Source organism: Argopecten irradians, chromosome 6 (assembly GCF_041381155.1).
Source record: "Argopecten irradians isolate NY chromosome 6, Ai_NY, whole genome shotgun sequence".
Classification (NCBI taxonomy): Eukaryota; Metazoa; Mollusca; class Bivalvia; order Pectinida; family Pectinidae; genus Argopecten; species Argopecten irradians.
In genome coordinates this window covers 17774974-17799727 of record NC_091139.1, presented here as the reverse complement: position 1 = coordinate 17799727, position 24754 = coordinate 17774974, and the positions used below count along the sequence as shown (strand labels likewise).

At 37.6% G+C, this 24754-nt stretch overlaps 1 protein-coding gene across 1 annotated transcript in view; it reads right to left on the bottom strand.

Annotated features, from left to right (window-relative positions):
• Positions 1 to 22973, bottom strand: part of LOC138325200 (excitatory amino acid transporter 1-like) — a 38201-nt gene extending 15228 nt beyond the window's left edge. The window contains exon 1 of the mRNA XM_069270686.1: positions 22775 to 22973. The gene's annotated coding sequence lies outside the window, so the exon portion shown is untranslated. The remainder of the gene's footprint in view (positions 1 to 22774) is intronic.
• Between the last annotated feature and the right edge of the window lie 1781 nt (positions 22974 to 24754).

The window sequence follows — 24754 nt, the reverse complement described above, 5'->3', positions numbered from 1 at the left end:
TATGAGCATGTTCAGAAGTTGGTAGGTATTGCAACACCTTCATGAGAAACATGCTGCCCTGAGGTTAATGTGGATAACATAGAGACGGAGTGGACCAAATTGAAAGTATGCCTTACAGTAGGCAGAGAGGGAGTGGGACGACTGGTTCGCCCGTTGACAGTATAATGTGACCAGGTGGAATGTGTTGCTTGGTGTCTTCGGCGGCATGCTTCAGTAACATAGCACTATAAAAAGGGTAACAATTCCACTATACAAGAAGACACAACCCGAACATATAGCAGTCTCCCAAAACAGGCACCTTGCAATTCACACTCACTACACACTGCATCAATGGAGGCCGTCCTTACATGACCGTAGCTCTTATTAGGACGTTAAAACAAACAAACATACAAAAAGCCTTACATATAGGCACGTACCAATACATTATGGATGTCTTTGTAGCCAAATAAGTAGGACAGTATCAAAGTACGTCATAATTAGTTAACTGTGCTTTTATAATAAACATTTATTTCATGATGCAAATTTCTAGATGGATTTTGTTTTCATTGATAAAAATTGAATGAATTTTCAATTTGATAAGAAGCAAAATGTCCGAGGTATGACAGCCATTGTTAGAATACTCCATTGTGGAAAGTTATTGCCTTATGTTGCTACAAGTTATTTGTGACACATTGCTTTTTACTTTGCAGTCTGAAAATGGTCAAGAGTGACTTGAGATCTCGACTTGGGGAGGTCAATTGGTGTGATCAGATGCTGATCAAAATGTGGTTTGCCAAAATCGTAGCATTTGACCCCATGCCAGCTGTTCACCATTGGATGACTTGTGAGGAGAGAAGCAGGCGTCCATTCTACAAGAATGATCTAAAGGTAAATACATTAAATGAATAAAGAACAATATCAAACATTACAAAATTGCTATTGTTATTATTATTTCTTATTTCAAAAATGTCAAAGGGCAAATCAATTCTTAATTAAGATCAATTTCTCTCTACTAATTACAGAAATGAGTATTCCCAGGTTGTCATCAGACAGCCATTATTAGTGTTAGATTTATTCAGGAGCATGCAGAGGAAGTTGAGTAAGTTCATGAGGCAGAGGAGGAAGATGCGATTCTCCAGCACACCGACCTAGATGATGATGAATTTGATAACATGTCCCGACTTGTTAGAGTTGCAAAAGAAAGCTTATCAGCTTTTAATGGAAAAGCTAATTATATATTTATCAATGAAATATTTTGCGTGATTTTTCTTTTTGAATTATAGGTATTGTACTACCCAAATTGTTTCAATGGTAAAACATCAATCAACTGCAATCAGATGACTTCATTCATATGTGATCATTTAAAAATTGTATTTATCAATATATAAATTGCTCAAACGTCAGGGCCCTAGATTTCCATTAGGGCCCCCACTTAAACTTTCAAAGGAGCAAGGAGGTCTCCTTAGCAAATAAAGTTAGTGTCTAAGCCTGTATACGTTCTATAAACAGTTTTTTCTTCTTTTAATCAACGTCCTATTAACGGTAAGGGTCAGGTGAAGAAGCTTGAATGTAGTGAGCGTTTTCAGAGGCAATTAACTGCAGATGCCATGTAATTATTTTGTTTATTTCCTGTCTTTATGACTGCTGAGTAAAGTCAATCTGGGTTATCTTCCCATATCAATATTATTATTACTATTAGCTGTTCATAAATCAATCAAAATACACGTACAATGTACTAATACATACAATTTTTCCCATGAAGATTCTAAAAGCAGGTAAAACTAATTTATCAAATATAGTAATTCGCAAATTCATCTTCACCAAAATAAACAGGTTTTTTTCCCACATACATACTTAGTCAATATGCTATATGCTATGCCGACAACTAGTCGTCCTACTCCCTTTATGCTTAGCGCTAAGCAGGAATGAATAGGCTTCGGTGTGCCCACAGGTATTTGGCTCTATAGACATTTTTCTCTCTCTATGAACACGCCAGGGCTAATCGGTAGCTCAAAAACCACTGTTTGTTAACACTTCAGCTTCATAAGCATGGAAGTTTTGTTAGTTAGTTCATGTCTAAATACCACCCATTTGCCGTATGTAGCCCTTTTGAAATTTCCGAAAATTTTGAAAAAAATGTGCCTTTAGCCGCTATGTTAGTATGTGTGTAGTACATTTGTTTTCTGGGCGTTAATTGGCTCTCGAAAATTAATTGACCATTTAACGCCGAGAAAACAAATGTACCACACACATACTAACATGGCGGCTAGAGACACAAGTTTTCAATTGGAAATTTCAAAGAGCAGTATTGAGCAAATGGATGGTATATAGATATACACTTACATACCGGTAAGTTTCTCTTTTCGACATAACTTTCATTCTGATGACGCTGAAGTGTTGACATGCAGTGGGTTTTTAAAGCCCTGGCGTGTTTATCGCAGGACAACGCAGTGTCCGACCAATTGAAATCTGTCTAAATGTTTCTGGATACCTAATGACATTTATACGGCACGATACATATTGTATCATATATCAAATTAAAGTATAAAATATATAGAGAGAGAAAATGGCTATAGAGCCAAATGCCTTTGGTGTTCCTTGGTCAGTGAGTGGACAGACTCTAGAACCTTCCTCACAGCGGCGAGCGCTCAACGCACTGGTCATTGCTCTCAGGCTGGTGTCCGTCAGCACAAGCGGACGCCTGCGGAAATAGACGCCACTGTAGCATCCATCCTTGACCCGCCAAATAACGAAGTGACTAGGATAGAAATCGATGAAAATTGCCCTCCAGTAAAACGTTTGAAGACAGACAATGAAAACTAACCGCAGGGTGAAGTTGTTTGGCCAGCGCCTATGCAGGAATGGATGTCAAGAGGGTCAGCAGATATAGCATCAATATCGGATGCGAAAAGTAGTGCGTGATTAGTCACGAAAACTAGGCTAGAAAATTAACAACTTTGACAAATTTGACAACGTTGAAACTTTTTTGTTAATATAAAAAAATGGTTAAAAGTTTTGAAAAAAATATCTTTCTTTTTATGCCGTTCACTCTCATCGATAATTTCTACGTTCCCTCGCTTTTTGTTGGCAGATTTGCAGTTGTACCACGTCCAAAACTTGACTAAGCCAAGTCTCCATATATAGGATCGTGCTACAATTGAAAATTATTCAGTTGTAGAACACTTCAGCTTTTAAGCAAACAGAAAGCAAGGAGTGCATAGGAACATACCTTAAAACAATCAGATAATGTTGTATTCAGATGTTTTTTCTAATTGTATATTAATTTCTTTTAATTTGTTTTAAATCAGAAATTTAGACAATTACGGAATAAAAAGTGTTCGGATTTACAATCCTATTGTCATAAAGCTATAATTCGGAGAGTGTAAATCTGCATATACAGAGTTGTAATATAAAGTGTTTACTAGCCTAGTACATGCATATATTAAATTCACGTACATCCATTTTTGAAGAGTAAGGTTACATATATATTCTGTTAAATAAATAAAAAAATAGCACATTTCTACTTACTAGTCTCTACAGTCTAGAGTATGATTATGCCCTACCGATAGGGCGTTAGAATTGTGCCTGCTGCGTCTATTCCATGATCGTAAAAGGCGATTAAATTTAGGATATAATCATGTCTCTTTTTCCTAATCGAATTTATTCTTTCTAACGTCTCCCGAGACAAAACCTCACTTTTAGCCTTCTGTTGAGCGCTAACCCCTGTGAGTTAAGCACTGGGTTCTCTCCCCTCGGCGAGTCACACCAAAGTCTACAAAAGTTGTAGTTTCTGCTTCTGTTCAGCGCTCAGCATACTGGGAGTGAAACAACTGGTTCATCCCGTTGTCAGTATTATGGGACCGGATGGGATGTGTTGCTTGGTGACAGCAAAGGCATGCTTTAGTGATATAGCACTATAAAAAGTGCATAGTCTCGCTAGAAATACACGACTGAAAGGATGTTTTTGAAGCTGTTCGGCAGAAAAAAACCCATTTCATTAAGAAAAGTTTCAACAATGATGACTATACTGGAAAGAGTTAAGGGGAAAACAGACAATGTCTTGTTACAAGGTCAACCAACAGCTTTTCTACGGCGAAATAGAACAGGAACTGGCCAAGAGGTTGAAAGATGCGGCAGCAAAGGATTTCGGGCTTACTCACCGACTCTGCAAACGGACGAAGCTTAAAACGCTGTTTAGAAATTTCCGGGAAAAGACTGGCTTGGCGGATTCATCAAAAGACACCCAAATCTAAGCATTAGAAGCCCAACCGCTTTATCAACTGTTTATGCAGGAATGCTAAATCCTGTGGTAACAAGAAATTATCTCCATGCATTGAACTAAACCCTTGATTCCCTAAAACTAAAGGTTCAACCCATGATGATATGAAATATAGACGAAACTAGTGTCCCTTTAACATATAAACCAGCCAAGGTCATAGCGGAAACTGAGGTCAGAAATTTCCTAGGACGCGTTGTAACTCTACAGATAATGTAAAGGTTATGGCATGTTTCAACGCCGCGGGCAATTATACCCCCTATGGTAATGATCAAAGGGGAAATGTACAAAAGTCTGTAAGCTTGCAGCAGAATGGAGGGCGTCCCTAGTTCCATGTACACGTTCCAGAAACGTGCCTGATTGGAGATACTTTAGAACTTAGACTTAACAACATTTTCTGAGTCACTGTGGTCCTGAACGACCACAACATATTATCCTTAATTCACATTCTTCCCACGAAACCCTAGGTTTGATAGAGGCTGCCAGAGAAAATATATCGTCTCCTAGCCTTGCCACACACTACGCAATGCCGCTCGACAAAACTGTATTTGGCCCTCTTTCAAGAGCTTACAGTCGCATGTGTTCAGGAAGTTCATGACCAATAACCCAGACAAGTTGGAGTGGCGGCTAAAGCTGTTTCGAGAAGCACAGAAAGAGGATTTCACACTTGAAAACATCAAAAGTAGGTTTCGGAAATATTGTCTATATTCTGTTGATCAGTCCGTACTCACAGAACAAGCATTTGCACTATCTGTCCCATTTAATACTACACCATCTGCTGTCGTATGAGCATCCGGTGACGTTTCCTCCAACACGGATATCTAGAGCATGAACGATACTCTTCCCTAAGTTGACGATTTATGTGTAAATGTAAACGGTTCACCTTCTTCATCTGGTGATACCATTGCTCTTACCAGCCCTAGTGTTCCAATAAATGTCAATCAATCTTAGTGCCGATTTACGTGGTCGACTCTAGGTCCCTCGCTGTTAATTCTTCTTTTAGCGTTTCCTCGCCTGATAGCCGACAAACTGTAACTGTATCCGCAGCGATTGAAGTAAATACAAGCGAAGAGAACGGTGATTGCGTAGGCAGGGTATTGTCATGGACAGATATTGTAGAGTCTGTTCTAAGCAGAGAAATCCAGGCTAGCTGATAGATGTGTGACTACATGTATAAATATAATGACGTACAATAAAGTACATTGCATGATCTAAAGTTCGAATTGGGAAATTGTACAAGTGTGCATGCATATACATGTATGCATTGAATATGTTTTTGTTTAAATTATAACTTATTTACATAAGCTTTACATTATATAATATATATTATTTTTAATTTCAATAATGATACATTGTTCATTAAGAGTTATATATCAATTGAATTTCAAAGGTAGCAACTTGTTTTATCTAAAACTATGTTCATGGTGACTCGTTTTATACAGTTTGAAGAGAAATAAACCGGTTGAACATATAAATCGTATCGGGTATGGGTTTTTTTCATATTTAAGCAACACCGCTTGCTTGTATATATATATACAATGTAATTTATCTACTCCAAACCGGATGTTAACTGGATGTCATCATGCACCGTCCATCGTCGTGCGTAAACTTTTCATTCAAACTACTTCTTCTCAATAACTGAAAGACCCATGGTTCTGATATTTGGCATGTAGCATACTGGAATACATGACCTTGACCTTCATTCAAGGTCACAGGGGTCAAAAAGGCTAAAATCTTTGAAAGACTTCTTCTCAAGAACAATAAGACCCAGGATACTAATATTAGACCTATAGCATGCTAGAATGAAGGGCTACCAAGTTTGTTCAAATGGGTGACATTGGCCTTCATTCAAGGTTACAGGGGCCAAAAAGGCTAAAATCTTGAAAGGACCTCTTGTGAATAACTAAAAGGCCTAGAGACATGATATTGGGCCTGTAACATGCTATGACAAAGGGCTAATAAGTTTGTTCAAATGAATGACCTTGACCTCCATTCAAGGTCACGGGAGTCTAATAGGCTAAAGTCTTTTAATAACTTCTTATGAATAACTAAGAGGCCTAGAGACCTGATATTAAGCTTGTGACATGCTGGGGAAAATGGCTGCAAGTTTGTCCAAATGAATGACCCTGTCTGTCGTTCAAGGTCACAGGTGTCAAATAGGCTAAAATCTGTAATCAATTCTTGTAAAAAACGAAAAGGCCTAAATACATCGTTTTGGGCCTGTGTCATGCTGTGATGAATGGCTAACAGGTTTGTTCAAATGATTGACCTTGACCCTCATTTATGGTCACAGGGGTCAAATAGGCTAAACTCGTTGCCCTTTTAGCATTGATGGGGTCTAAGGGACCTTCATTCATAGTCTTATTCATCAGATATATCAGAACTTGAATTTCTATTAAGAGTTCTTTGTATTGCCTTAATTGTTAGCCACTGCTATATTCTGTGACTTGTATTGTGTCAAAAGTCAGATGACTGTTAACGCCCTTGGGCCTCTTGTAGTATATATCCGGTTTATACAGGTGTGTGATTTATAGAGGATATATCAATCAGTGATAGTGATGTTATTTTGCCTTGAGGTCGTCAATCTCAATTATATGTCAACATTTTACGTGTAGACTTTTAATTCAAACACGATTTATGTATTTTCCCTTAATGAACTATTTCTTGATTTAAAACGTGTATTCCAAGATGACATGATTAATAATTAGGGATTCTCATACAGGTGTTTCTGTTCTGTGTTTTCTTCTAATATTATTATTATTGATTTCCATTCAGGATGGTAATCTCATTGTTTTTGTTAGGTTTTTGTTTCTTTTTATTATTATCATTTTTAGTATTTCCACAAAACTTTCTTAACACTTTTTCTCAGGAACGGAACAAGTTACGACGCTCAACTTTGGACACATTTTGTAGGTACATTAGTTCTTGAAAACGTATGTTCGGTTTTGTACGTTAAAGTTCAAGGTCAATGTCACAGACGTGAAAAACTACATTTTTAGAACGAAGTTTAAACGTTCATAATTTCGTAACCATACATTCTTCGTCATCCAGGTTTAATTATTAAGGTAGATCCTGACATAGCACGTGTTTTCGCATTACATGTTATCAGAGATAATTTCAAGGTCAAGATTTTGCTACGGGGTCAAACAAAGGTCGAAAACGAAATTTACCACAAAAAAATATTGAAAGTTGGATATGAAATGGGCATGCAGACACCCATAAGGCCAACCTTAAAATATTCTTAGTTTGGAATTTACCGACCAATAATGTTTCATAATTTTGAAAGTTGGTCGGTTGGTAGGTAAAAAATATTTTATTTGAAACAAGAGGCCCATGGGCCTTAACGGTCTTCTGAACATCATTTCAACAAATTTTAACAAGAGGGAAGGAAAAAAGATTTTGTTAAATAGAAACCGGAACATCGGTGTTGGGCAGAGTCACTATACAAAACTTTTTCCAATTCCCAAAAATGATATTTGATAAAATTTGGCCAAAATTTTAAGATGTGTTTATGACTACTAGCTTTTTCAAAACATATTTTTAATCTTCTATTAGGGCCACACCCCTCCTGCCCCAGGGAGGGGCCAGAGCCATCATTTATACAAAAACATTTCACATTTCCCCAAAAATGTTCTGACCAAATTTGGTCAAAATCCAATGAGAACTTTATGACCAGAAGCGTTTTGAAGGAATTCACTCTATTTCCCCTATTGTGCCCCGCGAGGGTCAGAGTAACTGTGTATACAAAATCTGTTCCCTTTCCCATAAAGATATTTTAGAGCAAATCTGGTTGAAATACTTTCGAAACTTTATAGTCTGGTAGCGTTTTAAAGAATTACCCAAATTTCCCCAATTAGGCTCCGTCCAACCTGCCAAAGGGGGTCAGAGTTATCATTTATACAGAATTTGTTCTCCTTCTCAAAAGTATGTTTATGGCCAAAATCCAATGAGAACTGTATTACAAGTAGCGTTTCGAAGGGATTTTCCTCTATTTCCCCTATTGGGCCCCGCCCCTCAGGCCCCAAGGGTATCAGAGTGTCACTATTTATACAAAATCTGTTCCCCATCCAATAAAGATATTTTAGACCAAATGTGGTTGAAATCCTTTGGGAACTTTATGACAAGTACCATTTTGAAGGAATTTTCCTCTATTTCTCCTATTGGGACCCGCCCCTCATGCCCCAGGGGGATCAGAACCATCATTTATACAAAATCTCTTCACATTCCTCAAAACACGTTTCTGAACAAATTTGGTCAAAATCCAATGAGAACTTTATGACTCGTAGCGTTTTTAAGAATTATCAAAATTTCACCTATTTGTGCCCCGCTCCTAAGGCCCCAGGGGGGGGGGGGGGGGGGGGGGGGCACCATTTATACAAAATATGTTCCCCTTCCCCCAAGGATGTTTTTGGCCAAATTTGGTTAACATCCATTTGGGACTTTTAGACTAGTAGCGATTTAAAGGAAAAGTTTACGCACGACGACGGATGGTGCACGATGACAATAGGTATACACAAAGTCAAATGTCAAAAGATTAGTCCTCAAAACCATTGGCAGATATTGCGCAATGTTGAATGTTGAAAAATGGTACCAAGTCACCACATTTTGTCACTTAACAAGAGGCCCATGGGCCTTAGTGGTCACCTGAGTTCAGACACAGAATGAAACAAAGACATGCATATAAACACTATATATTTGCCCATCTGACCCTTAAAGTCAGTCAGTGATTTTATAAATTTGACTTTTTAATCTATGAAGATTATTTGGTTCCATCAAATCTGTGAATTCAGAAGAAAGATTTTTGAAATGTTATCCATTTTGACCCCTTTTGGCCCCACCCCTCTGGCCCCTGGGGGTCGGCCAGGACCAATATGGATATGATGTTAAATGCTATCTCAGGCTAATAATTCTAACCCAGATTGACTAATTTCCTATGAAAACTAAGCAAACAATGTTCTTAAATGTGTTTTTCCTTATAAACTATATAGTAAATTTGACCCCTCCCTAGGTTTGTTTGTTTGTTTGTTTGTTTGAGTTTTACGGCCCATCGACAACTAAGGTCATTTAGGGCCAAACTACAAGTCATGCATTAATATCAGGATAAAAGTTCAGGGTAAGAAAAAGCAAGTAAGGACTAAAACACAGATTGTAAACGTTGATTTGATAAAAAAAAAAAAAAAGGGTTTGCATGGGATAAAATAAATTTGGCTAAAACACATGAGAAAACTCATGCAAAAAGTTGATGAAACGATGAAATGTTGAGTTGATACGATGTATGATGAGAAAACGTTCATATTTTGCTTAAAATACCGATCTCTTTGAGATAATTAAAAATACGATTATGTCTCACGGCATGAAACAAAGTGTACATGTCGGAGACATCATAGTATTTATCTCGTATGTGTTTAAAATCAATACAATGCAATAAAATATGCTCCACTGTGAGAGGAGACTCACATGCATGGCATGTGGGAGGATCCTCCCCTCTCAATAGATAGGAATGTGTAAAATATGTGTGTCCAGTTCGGAGCCGAGAGAGAACAACTTCCTCTCTGCGGTCTCTCCGACTGGACAGTTTAGGATTAAGTGTAGGTTGAATTTTAAACAGTTTATTGTTTGTTTCGGTAGACCACCTTTGTTGCCAATGGTGTTTGATGGCTGACTGAATTGAAGGTTTGATGTCGGTGTATGGTAGTTTCAAATCTGTTTGTGCTAGGCGAAGAGCAGTCTTAGCTGCTTTATCAGCCTGTTCATTCCCCTTTATACCCACATGACTGGGAATCCAGAGATAAGTAATTTGAGTTTTAGAAGATAATCGAAATATTCGGATTAAAAGATTTTGGATTAGAGTATTTCTAGGGCTTCTTGATTTCAAAGCCTGAAGAACCGAAAGAGAGTCTGAACAGATGATTGCCTTTTCAATGCGGTGTTCTTCGATATGGTCAAGCGCCAGACCGATAGCACATGCTTCCGCAGAGAAAATGGAGGCAATATCCGGGAGTCGGATAGAGGAGCAGTGATTAGATGTACAGCATGCTGCCGCAACATTATCACCATCTTTTGATCCGTCAGTGTAGATCTGAACATGGTCAGGGAAAGCCCTAATGCACTCCCGAAAGGAGGATTTGTGTTCTTCGGGTAATGCACTGGATTTTGCCCTCTCATGTAGAGATAAATTGATATCAGGTGTTTGAATGAGCCATGGTGGTACATCCGATACGGTGTACTCGTCAATGGTGTCGAAAGTTATATTAAGTTCCAGCAAAAATTTTGAAATTCTGATGCCAAATGTTGGTATGAGCTTTTGATTTTGTGTAAATATTTCTTGATGTTGTGGATTGAATACAAGGTTAAATGCAGGATTTTTGGGGTTGGATTTCAGTTGAGCAGCATACTGTAAGGATAATTTCTTTCGTCGATCGTCTAGTGATGGCTCATTAGCTTCCACGTGGAGACTCTTCACATGTGTTGTTCGAAAAGCTCCAAGTGCGAGACGCAGTCCCTGATTCTGTATAGGGTCAAGCATCTGTAGATAGGAGCTGCGAGCCGATCCATAGACAATAGAGCCGTAGTCAAGTTTTGATCTAATAAGTGCCCGATAGATACGTAGAAGCATTTCACGGTCTGCACCCCAATCAGAATGGGAAAGAACTCGTAGAATGTTCAGCGCCTTCGAGCACTTATCCTTCAGATGTTTGATATGTGGAACAAAGGACAGTTTCGAATCAAATATTAGTCCAAGAAATTTAGTTTGTTCAACTACTGGAATTTTAATTCCATTGAGTGTGAGGTCAGGATCATTGTGTGGTTTTCGTTTTTGACAGAAGTGCATACAGACAGTTTTTGATCTTGAAAATCTAAAGCCATTTTCGTCAGCCCAATTTTGTAATTTGCCTAAACATTGTTGTAGTTGCCGTTCTATAGTGTGCATGTTTTTTGATCTGTAACAGATCAAGAAATCATCCACAAATAGAGACCCTTCCGTAGATTGGCCAAGACATTTGGTTATGCTGTTAATTTTTAGTCCAAAAAGTGTGACAGACAAGATACCACCCTGAGGGACGCCCATCTCCTGTGTTTCTGTTTCTGAATATGTTGAACCCGTTCGAACTTTGAAATGCCTGTCAGATATAAAATTTGATATAAACTTTGGCAAATTACCACGTATACCGATATCATGGAGATCGTTCATGATTCCATATTGCCAAGTTGTGTCGTATGCCTTTTCAAGGTCAAAGAATACGGCCACAAGATGTTCTTTCTTGGCAAATGCTTCTCGTATAAATGTTTCTAGTCTAACTAAGTGGTCTACCGTTCCTCCCTAGGGGAAATCTGAAATCCCAGGGTCATGAAATTCACAATTTTTTGTAAAGGGCCTTAAGACCTTCCAATCTATCAAGAGTATCTGGTTCCATCAAATCTGTGAATTCAAAAAGAAGATTTTTGAAATTACCACTTTTACCCCTTTTAGCTCCGCCCCTCTGGCCCCTGGGTGTCGGCCATGACCAATATGGATATGATGTTAAAATGCTATTTCAGGCTAATAATTCTAACCCAGTTTGACTAATTTCCTATGAAAAATAGGCAAATAATGTTCATAAATGCGTTTTTCCTATATAAACTAAAGTAAACTTGACCCCCTCCCCAGGGGGAATCATGAGACCCCAGGGTCATATTTTTCAAAGGACTTTAAGACCTTTCCATCTATGCAAAGTATTTGATTCTACCAGTTCCAGAATTTCAGGAGAAGATTTTTGAAGTTTTAGCCTATTTGACTCGTTTTGGCCCCGCCCCTAAGGCCCCTGGGGATCAGTCATGGAAAATTTGGTAATAAGATTCAATGGCCATCACATAGGGATAATTCTGACTACAATTGACTAATTTCCTATTATAATGACTAAATAATGCTCAAAAATGTGTTTTCTCTATATCAACTATTATAGTAAACGTAACCCCTTCCCCAGGGTCATATAATTCACAATTTTCATAAAACACCTTAAGACCTGTCCATCTATGAAGAGTATTTGATTCTACCATTTCCAGTATTTAAGAAGAAGATTTTTAAAGATTTGGCCTATTTGCCCCTTCTGGCCCCGCCCCTCTGCCCCGAGGGGGTTGACCAGGACCAATATAGATATGGTATTAAAATGTTATCTCAGGCTTATAATTCTAAACAAGTTTGACTCATTTCCTATGAAAATTGAGCAAAAAATGCTCATAAATGTGTTATTCCCTATATAAACTATAGTAAACTTGACCCCCTCCCCAGGGGGAAACGTGAGACCCCAGGGTCATATAACTCACAATTCGCAATAAGGACACGACAAAGTGCATCATTGGACAATAGTACACACACTCATCAAGTTTGAAGAATATCCATTTTATGGTTGGAATTGTTTTGTATCGATGGTACACATTTGTGTGCAACTATCTGTGTGTACATGTCTCGGTCCATTTTTGTCATGCAGGCTACTAAGACTCTACAGCAGAATGAAAATATCTAATATATCCAAAACGAAGTTGAATTATGACAAAATTAATTTGTGTCAATTCAAAGATCTTTCAAAGCATACAAGGCATTTTCCAAAACATTAAACAAAATATATATTGAATTGATAAATACCTGGAAAGCATTCACCATGTTGACGAAGTGGCAGTGATTTCATGAGGTTTTGGCTGTTCATCAGGAGACTTAAAAAAATTCTTCCCTGACGTGATTTCATCATCGCTCAAAAATGCTTTTATATTGAACGTAATGTAATTCAACGAGGAGGTCGAAGTTTGTGGTAACCTCTATAGACTCGTCAATATGTGGATGGAATAGGGCCATTCGGGCTGACACAACACTGGTCAGAACAATAGATTAGGCCACTGGTGGTCTAAATATTGGCTTTTGCTTCGTAGAGACATGTAGTAAAACAAATACAAGTAAGTTGATAACTATCGACAAAGAAATGACAGTGAAAACTGGAAGGCATCATTAGAAAGGGAATAAACAAATCTCCGTTTTGGTGTATGACATATAAGGATCCGTCAGAAAATGAAGAAGAAACGTTAATTAACAAGAGATCCCAGAGGGATCTTGGCGCCCACCAAAGAATGATCTATGTCTGACAATGAAAAGAGGAATCTTTTCCCTGCTTTTCAAACTTTTTCAAACATACTACATATATACGAAATTTTAGACAGATCGCTTCATTACTTTCTGAGAAACAGCGGTGAAATCCAAGATAGCAGCCGGTTGGCCATCTTGTTGACCGATCGATCCCAAAGGTACTATGCTCAACTAGGGCCCAAGGGGAACCTACGCATGGAATTTGAGAGATATCCCTTCAGTAATTTCTGACAAATAGCGATAACTATAAAAATCCAAGATGGCGGCCGGTCGGCTATCTTGTTGACTAATCAGTTATCAAAAGCAAAATGCAAAACTAGGGGAACCTAATAGGAGATTTCAGAAAAGATGGCGATGACGTCACACAAAGGTACATCCGGGCGCTCAAAGGTACAACTCCGTATATCTGTACACATAAACATGTGGGAACACAGCCGCTTGAGATGTCTGTTTACATTTTATTGTAATAAATAGTACGGCAATCAGAGAACTATTGCGTTATTTCAATTTTTAAAAGTTTAAATAATAATATTTAACAATATTAGGTAAATATAAACATCTGGCATTCATATATTTTACTCTGTTTATACTCCATTTTCGACCGCCACGAGAAAAAAACAAGGTCGCCATTAGACCTACGTATAAACATTGACAGAATATTAAAAATATCAGCTTGAAATTATAAATTTAATTCCAAGTTGCCCGAAATATCATAATGACATTTTAATAAGCGATTACTGTTGTCTAAGTCTTACTTGGTAAACACCTTACGATGTGTGATTATGACCAAACTAAAATTTACCCCAAGCGCACGGCAGCCATTACGTACAGTACTGCCGATATCCCGAATTTCGTCATTTTTCAGAGTCACAAAATTACGTATTCTGGATAACTTTTTCGTCAGAAATTTTGGAATTTAGTTAATGACATACAAATGAGTCAGTTTATAGTTACTTTTTATAATATTTTGAAACAAAACTTCGAGTAATTTAGGATTCTCGAAGCCGTGCGCAATGTGTCCTGGTCGGCATTTACAGTACTACGATCTAGCTATATTGTAGTCCATCTAACATGTATTCAAATTATTTAAAAGTAATATCACTTCAATGTGGGACTTCACATAGCAGCCCATGGAATAAAAGTGACCAAAAATTAAAAAAAACTCTCTACAGCATGAAATTGAACGATTTCACCATTTTATTTTTTCGAGATATCGGCAGCCATACTGTACGTGCACGTACATGTACATATAGATCTGCATTTACGTGTAACACAGTGGCTTATACCATTCCTTTAAAACAAGATATACATGGAAAATAACGAAATATATATTTTACAAGTACTTATTGAGATATGTGTTGGTAATTACGTATTAATATTATTAATTTCCCAACTATGGGCTGTGGCCCGAGGTGATCTACCAGCGAAGCCATGCACGAGCGGCCGTGGTCTGGCCAGGTGGTCCACATTCGTTATATTTATATTAAATAGTATTGTGAACATCTTTTTCATGTATAACAGAAACAAAATACATTGAAATCAGTTAGATTTCAGAAAAGATGGCGATGACGTCACACAAAGGTACATCCGGGCGCTCAAAGGTACAACTCTTATATCTGTACACATAAACATTGTACATTGGAACACAGCCGCTTGCGATGTTTGTTAACATTTTATTGTAATAAATAGTGCGCCAATCCGAGAACTATTGCGTTATTTACATTTCAAAAAGTGTAAATAAAAATATTTTATAATAATATATATATTTAAACTTATAGTATTCATATATTTTACTCTGTTTATACTCCATTTTCGACCGCTACGAGAAAACACGGTCGCCATTACGTATAAACCTTGACAGATATATTGCAAATATCAACTTGATATTACAAATCAAACTCAAAGTCCCTCAAAATATAATTATAAGCAATTACTGTTTTCGAAGTGTTCCTCGATAAAACACTTTACGATGTGTGATTAGTGCAAAATTAAACATTTGCTTTCGTAGATTACCCCAAGCCCACGGCAGCCATTACAGTACAGCCGAGAACCCGAATTTCGTCCATTTTCAGTGTCATTAAATTACGTATTCTGGTTATTTTTTGTCATCAATTTTAGGATTTAGTTTACAACATACAAATGAGTCAGTTTGTAGGTTCTTTTTATCATATTTTTAAACAAAACTTTGAGTATTTAGGATTCTCGAAGCCGTGCGCAATGTATCCTGGTCGGCATTTACAGTACTACGATCTGTAAATTATATCAATTTAAATGAAGTCTACCTAATATGTATTCCAATTATCTAAAAGTAATACCACTTCAGTTTGAGACTTAACACAGCCGGCAGTCCATGGCATAAAAGCGGCTGAAAATGAAATATTAAAAATATTATTTTACGAGATCGCCATATCATTTTACGAGATCGTCAGCCATACGTGTACGTGTAAAACAGTAGTATAATTACTATTCGTAATTTTGTTATGATAAAGAGTATTCCATTAAAACAACATGTACATATTAAATAACGAATATATATCTTAAACAAGTACTTTTTGAGATAAAAGTGTTGGTAATTATTAATATGATTTATTTCCCCAACAATGCTGTGGCCTGCGGTGATCTACCAGCGACGAAGCCATACACGAGTGGTTCACGTTTTGTTTATATCATATCGTATTGTGAACAGTGTTTCATGTATAACAGAAACATTATACATTAAAATAGATCATCTTTTCATAAACACCTTTTCACAACCTGAAATTATACGTATGGACAAAATCGGGTAGGCCTACGTGTGATGGCCCGGCAGCGCTTCGATAGGTGGCTTCGACACTAAAATTTAGCAATAAACAAATGAAAATATAAAAATGTTAACATCCGTAACCTGTAAAACAATAAGAAACCATTTCAAAATCAGAATTTGCAAGTATGAAAGCGTAAACTTTTGTCAAAGTATCGATTATGAAGATTGGATGTACGTATCTGTTATTGTTTTTATCAGTCGCCATATTGTGTTTGTACCTTTGAGGACCCGGATGTAAACTTTCTGTGACGTCACGCCATCTTTTCTGAAATCTCCTCTATGAAACTTGAGACAAATCCATTCAGTGCTTTCTGAGAAATAGCGGTAACAGTTTCTAACTATCAAAATCAAATATGGCTGCCAGGTGGCCATCTTGTTCACTGATCGGTCCCAAAATGCAATATGCACAACTTGGGTCCTACATATGAAATTTGAGAGAGATCCCTCCAGTACTTTCCGAGAAAAAGCAATAACAAACTTTAACTATCAAAATCAAAGATGGCCGCCTGGCAGCCATTTTGTTGATTGATCGGTCCAAAAATGCAATAAGCACAACCAGGGCCCCAGGGGAACCTACATATGAAATTTGAGAAATATCTCTTGAGTACTTTCTGAGAAATAGCGGTAACAAACTTTAACTATCAAAACCCAAGATGGCCGCTGGTTGGCCATTTTGGAGACCGATCGGTCCCAAAATGCAATATGCACAACTTGGGTCCTAGGGGAACCTACATATGATATTTGAGAAAGATCCCTTCAGTACTTTCTGAGAAATAGCGGTAACAAACTTTAATTATCAAAATCCAAGATGGCCATCTGTCCGCCGTTTTGTTGACCGATCGGTCCCAAAATGCAATATGCACAACTAGGGTCCTAGGGAAACCTACATGTGAAATTTAAAAAAAGATACCTTTAGTACTTTCTGAGAAATAGCGGTAACAAAATTTAATTATCAAAATCCAAGATGGCCGTCGGTCGGCCATTTTGTTGAACAATCGGTCCCAAAATTCATTATGCACAACTATGGTCCCAGGGAAACTTACGTATGAAATTTGAGAAAGATCCCTTCAGTACTTTCTGAGAATTATCGGTAACAAACTTTAACTATCAAAATCCATTTGTTTGTTTGTTTGATTAATTAACGTCCTATTAACAGCTATGGTCATGTAAGGACGGCCTCCCATGTATGCGGTGTGTTGCGTGTATGTTGTGCGAGGTGAGTGTACTGGGAGACTGCGGTATGTTCGTGTTGTGTCTTCTTGTATAGTGGAACTGTTGCCCTTTTTATAGTGCTATATCACTGAAACATGCCGCCGAAGACACTAAGCAACACACCCCACCCGGTCACATTATACTGACAACGGGCGAACCAGTCGTCCCAGTCCCTGTATGCTGAACGCTAAGCAGGAGCAGAAACTACCACTTTTATAGACTTTGTGTAATAGAGGAACTATTGGCCGAGAAGGTAGGGCGTAGGAATGGACATGCTGCCCATATTGCATGATCGTAAATAGCGACTAAATTTAAGATAATGGAGTAGATCTGTGTATATCCGTACACCTTTGAATGTTAACCCATTATTCCATTCTTTCACTGCTATCATAAGGCCAAAATTAAAATATTGTTTGTTTGGGATTTACCGACTCAAAAAATGTGTTACTGTGTTCTTAGATTAAATAATTTATTTTATCGCATTATCCGGAATTTCCGGTTTTGGTTCCAAGTACTGCCATCTCGCCTTATTCGCCAAAACGTTTTACGGCAAGGCGTAAGTTACCGTGTCACCGTGATGGAAAGCACAATGACGAAAAGAAAAGTCTGCCGACTATCACTGTGCATGTCAGTGAACTTTGGTGACACTGACAATAGAAAACCAATACGAAATAGAACATTTGAATATTAAACTAAGGGAACGTTGGCATAGTAGTCCAAGATGTCCATGAAAATAATGATGAATTCACAAGGAAAAGCGAGTGACGTCTGTATCGGCGGAAATCTTGTCAGAGTTATAAGCCCATTCATACTGTAATAAGTGACGTCACAATGGCCAGTTAAGCTCCGCCCACTGGTGGTCTAACGTAAGTTATTTGGCTTTGTATTTATGTACAGTGTAAATGTTTAGCCCACCATCTGCCACCATCATCAGATGGTGGGCTATTCAAATCGCCTTTCGTCCGTGGTCCGTCCGTCCGTTAACAATTCTTGTTACCGCTATTTCTCAGAAAGGACTGAAGGGATCTTTTTCAAATTTCACATGTAGGTTCCCCTGGGGCCCTAGTTGTGCATATTGCATTTTGGGACTGATCGGTCAAAAAAATGGCCGACAGGCAGCCATCTTGGATTTTGATTGGCCCTGCAGGTAGGGCGTTAGAATTGTATCTGCTGCCCCTATTGCATGATCGTAAAAGGCGACTAAATGTAGGATCTTATCTTTTCTCTTCTTCCAAACTGACTTTATCTTTTACAATTACAATTTGTACCCGTAAACGTTATATAATTCGTGAAGATACGTTAAATTCTTAAAGTAAAACTCTATTACAAGAAGTTACAACGGGAATATATCACATTCTCTCAAACGTTCACTAGCCCTTCATACACACAATACACCGCAAGACGGGAGGAGGTTCTTACAATGGCGATATTAATATGACGTTAGTTTAACCTCAAAACAAATAAAGGCCATGTAATGTGACCGAGTGAGATGTGCTGTGTTGTTACCTTGGCGAAATATGTCATTGATACATCACTATGGAAATTATAAGAATCCAGTTATTACAAACAAGAGCTGTTGGAGAACAACAAAGCTCGCCTATTCAGAAGAAGTTGATGTTCAAGTATTTACTATTTAAACATGGAAATATGACAAATTATCAGACTCAAAAACCCCCTAAAGGACCCCAAATTGGTTGTATTATCACGTTCAGCATCCATACACATTAGGAAAATAAAATCATAAACATTTATGATGACTTAAGCTTAAACAATAGACAAAATAGAAAATTGCTCAAAAACTTTAACATGGAAATATGACAAATTAACAGACTCAAAAAAAACCATAAAGGGCCCCAAATTGGTTGTATTATCACGTTCAGCATCCATACACATTAGAAAAATAAAATCATAAACATTTATGATGACTTAAGCTTAAACAATAGACAAAATAGAAAATTGCTCAAAAACTTCAACATGGAAATATGACAAATTAACAGACTCAAAAAACCCCTAAAGGGCCCCAAATTGGTTGTATTATCACGTTCAGCATCGATACACATTAGGAAAATAAAATCATAAACATTTATGATTACTTAAGCTTAAAAAAATCGACGAAACAGAAACTTGCTCAAAAACATTAACGTGAAATGGGACGCCGACGCCGGGGTGACAACACCCCCCCTATTCTTCGAATAGGCGAGCTAAAAAGCGCTCGAAACATACATATATTTACACAGAAAACACAGAGGTAGCCGTCCTGAAATTACCTGGACTGTTGATAGGATAGGGCGTTTCGCTTTTTTAACCATCCAAGCAAGCATTGTTTGTTTGTTTGATTAATTAACGTCCTATTAACAGCTATGGTCATGCAAGGACGGCCTCCCATGTATGCGGTGTGTTGCGTGTATGTTGTGCGAGACTGCGGTAAATTCATGTTATGTCTTCTTGTATAGTGGAACTATTGCCCATTTTATAGTGCTATATCACTGAAGCATGCCAAGCAAGCAAGCTAATTATTACATTTCGGATAAATATCCTATCCTCAAGCAGCGTCGTAATACAATGCATTTATTAATGATGTTCAAATTGTTATCTTGAGATTTGAGCTACATTATCAACCACGTTTTCTTATATCGATTGAGAAGTAACTTTAACGTGCAACCTGGAAATAATCAGCTAGCCAAAGGATAAGTATTGTCAGAATAACAAAAGATGTGTTAATATGTGTTTCCAGAATGTGTAATTAGTGTGAACATATCGATTAAAAATTATACATGTTACTGAGGTTTAACCAATGCGTGAATGAAACATACCTTATATGGTCCTTGAAGCGATGCAATATGAATTATTTTGATCATGTATCCTTGATGTTAAGTTAAAGAAAGATTTTTTTATGGTTTCCATCTCCTATACACACTGAATGGACGATTTTTAAGATTTTAATGATTAAGCATTTTCCCATAGATCGGACTCAGAAAGCATAACGTCTGAAACATATTATTGACAATATTAGATTACATCCATGGAAAAGTACTGGACCAAGTATATTTCACGAGTCATTAAGTTTGCCTAACACTCGTTACAAGGATATGTATTTTAAGGTCACCCGAGAAAAGTTTCAAGTGATCTCTAATAATCGTTTTTAGTCCGTCGTCGTGCTTCGTGTGCTAGTAAATTATTTACATTTTCGACTTCTTCTTTAACACTGCCGAAGCAAATTCGATGAAATTTTGCACAAATCTTCTAAGGCATAACGCCAATCAAAATTATGAAATTATAAACTGGTTGCAATATGTTTAAATGATCGTTATAAACAACAACTGCAAGTTTCAGGAGTCGGTTTTAAGCGCAAGCGATTTTATCTCCAAAAATGTTGTTTTTCGCCAGTTTTGTATCGCTACTAATTTGGGTAGCTATTATATATCGCTATGATAGCAATAAATTTACATGTGTAGCCTGGTCATAGTGACTAAATTAGGTCATCGTCCTGCGACAAGTGATGTCGCACTGTCCAGTAAGGACCGCCCTGGTAGGCTGGTTTCACTAGATAGACAGTTGTCTGTAAGCGGCAATATCTTCTTTATTTAAAAAAGATATTGAGTGGTATCATATAAGTCTGATGTTCTGTCAATAATATAAAGCATATATATATATAAATATTTACAGTCAGTGGTGAATTGTCAGTATAAAGCCTGTTGATTTATTTTGTTTGTTTGATTTATTAACGTCCTATTAACAGCTATGGTTATGTAAGGACGGCCTCCCATGTATGCGGTGTGTTGCGTGTATGTTGTGCGAGGTGAGTGTACTGGGAGACTGCGGTATGTTCGTGTTGTGTCTTCTTGTATAGTGGAACTGTTGCCCTTTTTATAGTGCTATATCACTGAAGCATGCCGCCGAAGACACCAAGCAACACACCCCACCCGGTCACATTTTACTGACAACGCACTCCCTGTATGCTGAACGCTAAGCAGGAGCAGAAACTACCACTTTTATAGACTTTGGTGTGTCTCGGCCAGGGGACAGAACCAAGAGCCTTCCTCACAGGGGCGAACGCTCAACTTAAGGCCAAAAGTGAGGCGGTGCCAAGGGAGGCATTGGGAAAGATAAAGTCAGTTAGGAAGAAGAGAAAAGATAAGATCCTAAATTTAGTCGCCTTTTACGATCATGCAATAGGGGCAGCAGGTAAAATTCTAACGCCCTACCTGCAGGGCCACCGTTGATTTAAATCAAAGGCTATTCAACATTATTTCTCGATAGATTGAGTATGTCACGCGCAGTTTGGAGCCGCGCGGATGAATTTGTAACGGTCCGTATCAGTGTTGGGTGTTTTCAGTAGCCTACCGATCGTACGTTCGAGGAATATGTATCAAAATAGGTTTGAACACACATATAGATATACATGTACGTGTGTAAATACAAATGTAGAAAAATTACATTGTTCATGTTACAACCGTATCTCTTTTAGCAATGCTTCCGTGCGTGTGATTAATATACAGTGTTTTACAATGTACAGTTTTGCAGCACTCAGCATAACGGGAGTGGGACGACTGGTTTGCCCGTTGTCAGTATAATGTGACCGGGTGGGGTGTGTTGCCTGGTGTCTTCGGCGGCATGCTTCAGTGATATAGCCTCTGTTTGTCTGTTTGATTAATTAACGTCCTATTAACAGCTATGGTCATGTAAGGACGGCCTCCCAAGTGATATAGCACTATAAAAAGGGCAACAGTTCCACTATACAAGAAGACACAACACGAATATACCGCAGTCTCCCAAAACACACACCTCGCACAACATACACGCAACAAACCGCATTCATGGGAGGCCGTCCTTACATGACCATAGCTGTTAATAGGACGTTAATTAATCAAACAAACAAAACAAACAAACAAACATTCTAATGACGTCGCAATGTTTACATGTTGTGTCGGCTACGCTGCGTTGTTCGATACAACATGTAGACTACTATACTATTTGTACTATAACATTTCCGTTGCATGCAAATTGATAAAAGATGTCAGGACAATAACAGTATTTGAGTTGAATAAGTTTAACCAAAACGATATTTTACTAGTAGCACGACACTGCAATACATTCATGACCATAGCTGTTAATAGGACGTTAATTAATCAAACAAACAAACAAACAAACATTCACTTCAGGGGACTGATAAGTCCTCTCCGCTATCTGCTGTGAATCGACGAGAGTAGGCCTTACATACAATGTACGTTTGGGTATTTCGACATATTAAAACAGCATCCTACAGTTGTAGCTTTACGATACTTGCAATGGATATCTCTGATATTTATTGAAGTGTTTCAAACAACAATACAAATATATGCTAACATTCTGAGAGCGCTATAGTAAATGTTTACAGTAGTGGGCCTACCTGTTATTGTAACTTTGTCCTATGTTCCTCGAAACGACGTCCGATTCATTTGAAAACCTCCAAAATCCGGACATGCAACCATTTAAACATCACAGTATTCAAGTTATTTTAAACGTGAACTGGTCAAATTAGAACTCGTCACACCGGCCTTGACACAGGCGATTTGAATCGGACGCCGTTTTACAACTTCGTTGAATATCATGTCACGTATGAATTGTGTAAGAGTGTGTAATCATACGACGCAATAGATTTTAATAAAGCAGTTTTATACTATGGAAATTTTCACATCAGGTAAATAAAATGATTTATATATAGTTTCATATAGGAAAAACCCCAGATATATGCTTATAGCTGTTAATAGGACGTTAATTAAACAAACAAACCAAAATCATCAAAATGGAACTCGTTTTAATTGAATGTTCATTGATAATTTGGCGGGAATTTCCACCACTTCGGGTGGCTGTTCCAAATGCCTGTCGGAGCCGAATGGTACAAGTCAAGTTTAGTGTTTTAATTGCCATAAACACTAAATATAGTAAATTTTAAGCTATGTTAATAATGGTTAAGACTGTAAATATAAGGAATAAAGTCTCTTTCTGGTGGTTCTATCGAAGGATAAAGTTGAGTAGGGTATCGATATTTGTTTCATGGACCGCGAATATCAATACCCTACTCAACGTTATCATTCGATAGAACCACCAGAACAAGACTTTACTCCTTAAATACCACCTATCGTCTGTTTTCCCCTTCACTCTGTCCTGTATTGTCATCACAGGAACTCAAGTTTTCTTAAAGATGCTCCACCGCTGACAAATGGTATTTTTTCACTATCAAAAACAGGAGCAGACGATTTGGTATTTTTCTTCAGTTACAAAAGTTACTTACTTTACACCAGTACCAACATTGAAAAGTTTGAGCTTCTAATTTTACTTCAAGTTAAAAATATGAAAAATAATTAATTGCATCCCGAAAAAATTCCACTGCACTATATCCTATATGGAATGATGTACTGATTGCGCATGCACCAACGGCAAAATAAATTATTTTATATTATTTTTTGTGTTAATTAGACATATATATACACGATAATACACCAATTATTGTTAAAATAATGAATATCATTTATGCTCCGTCGGCGGTGGAGCATCTTTAATTAAAGTTTTTTTTTCTTCTGCCGAACAGCTTCAACAGCCACACACAACTTTTCTGTCGTGTATTTCTGGCGAGACTGGACACTATTTATAGTGTTAAATCACTGAAGCATGCTGTAGAACACACCAAGCAACACATCTCATTCAGTCACATTATACTGACAACGGGTATCACTTTTATAGACTTTAGTGCGTCTCGGTCATGGGAGAGAAACCCAGCGTCTAACTAACAGGGACAAAGAAGTATTTCAGAAGGAGATTTTTGAAATTTTAGCCTATTTGACCCCAAAATTTGACTCGTTTCCTGTTTACTTTGAAAGACTTTGGTGTGTCTCGGTCATGACAACCCAGAACCTACCTTACAGGGGCTGGCGCTCACAAGAAGGCCAAAAAACACGAATATACCACAGTCTCCCAACACACGCACTGCTCACTTCATACATGTACACGCAATGCTTGGGAGGCCGTCCTTACATCGACATGGCTTTTTTTAATTAGAAGTGGTTCAATTTTATTCTGTGTATCTATTTAGTTTGCATATGGTGATAATTATTGATATATAAACGAGTAAAGCGTTGCCTGAACAGCATTCTTTAAAGATTCTCCACAGGCCGACAGAGCATAATTGGTATTCATCTTTTGAACAATAATTGGTGGTTAATCGTGTGTATATATATATGTCTAATTAACACACAAAGTAATATAAAATAATTTATTTTTGCTTTTGGTGCATGCCAAATCAGTACTTCATTCCATACAGGATATAGTGCCACGGAATTTTTTCGGGATGCAATTAATTATTTTTCATATTTCTAACTTGAAGTAAAAT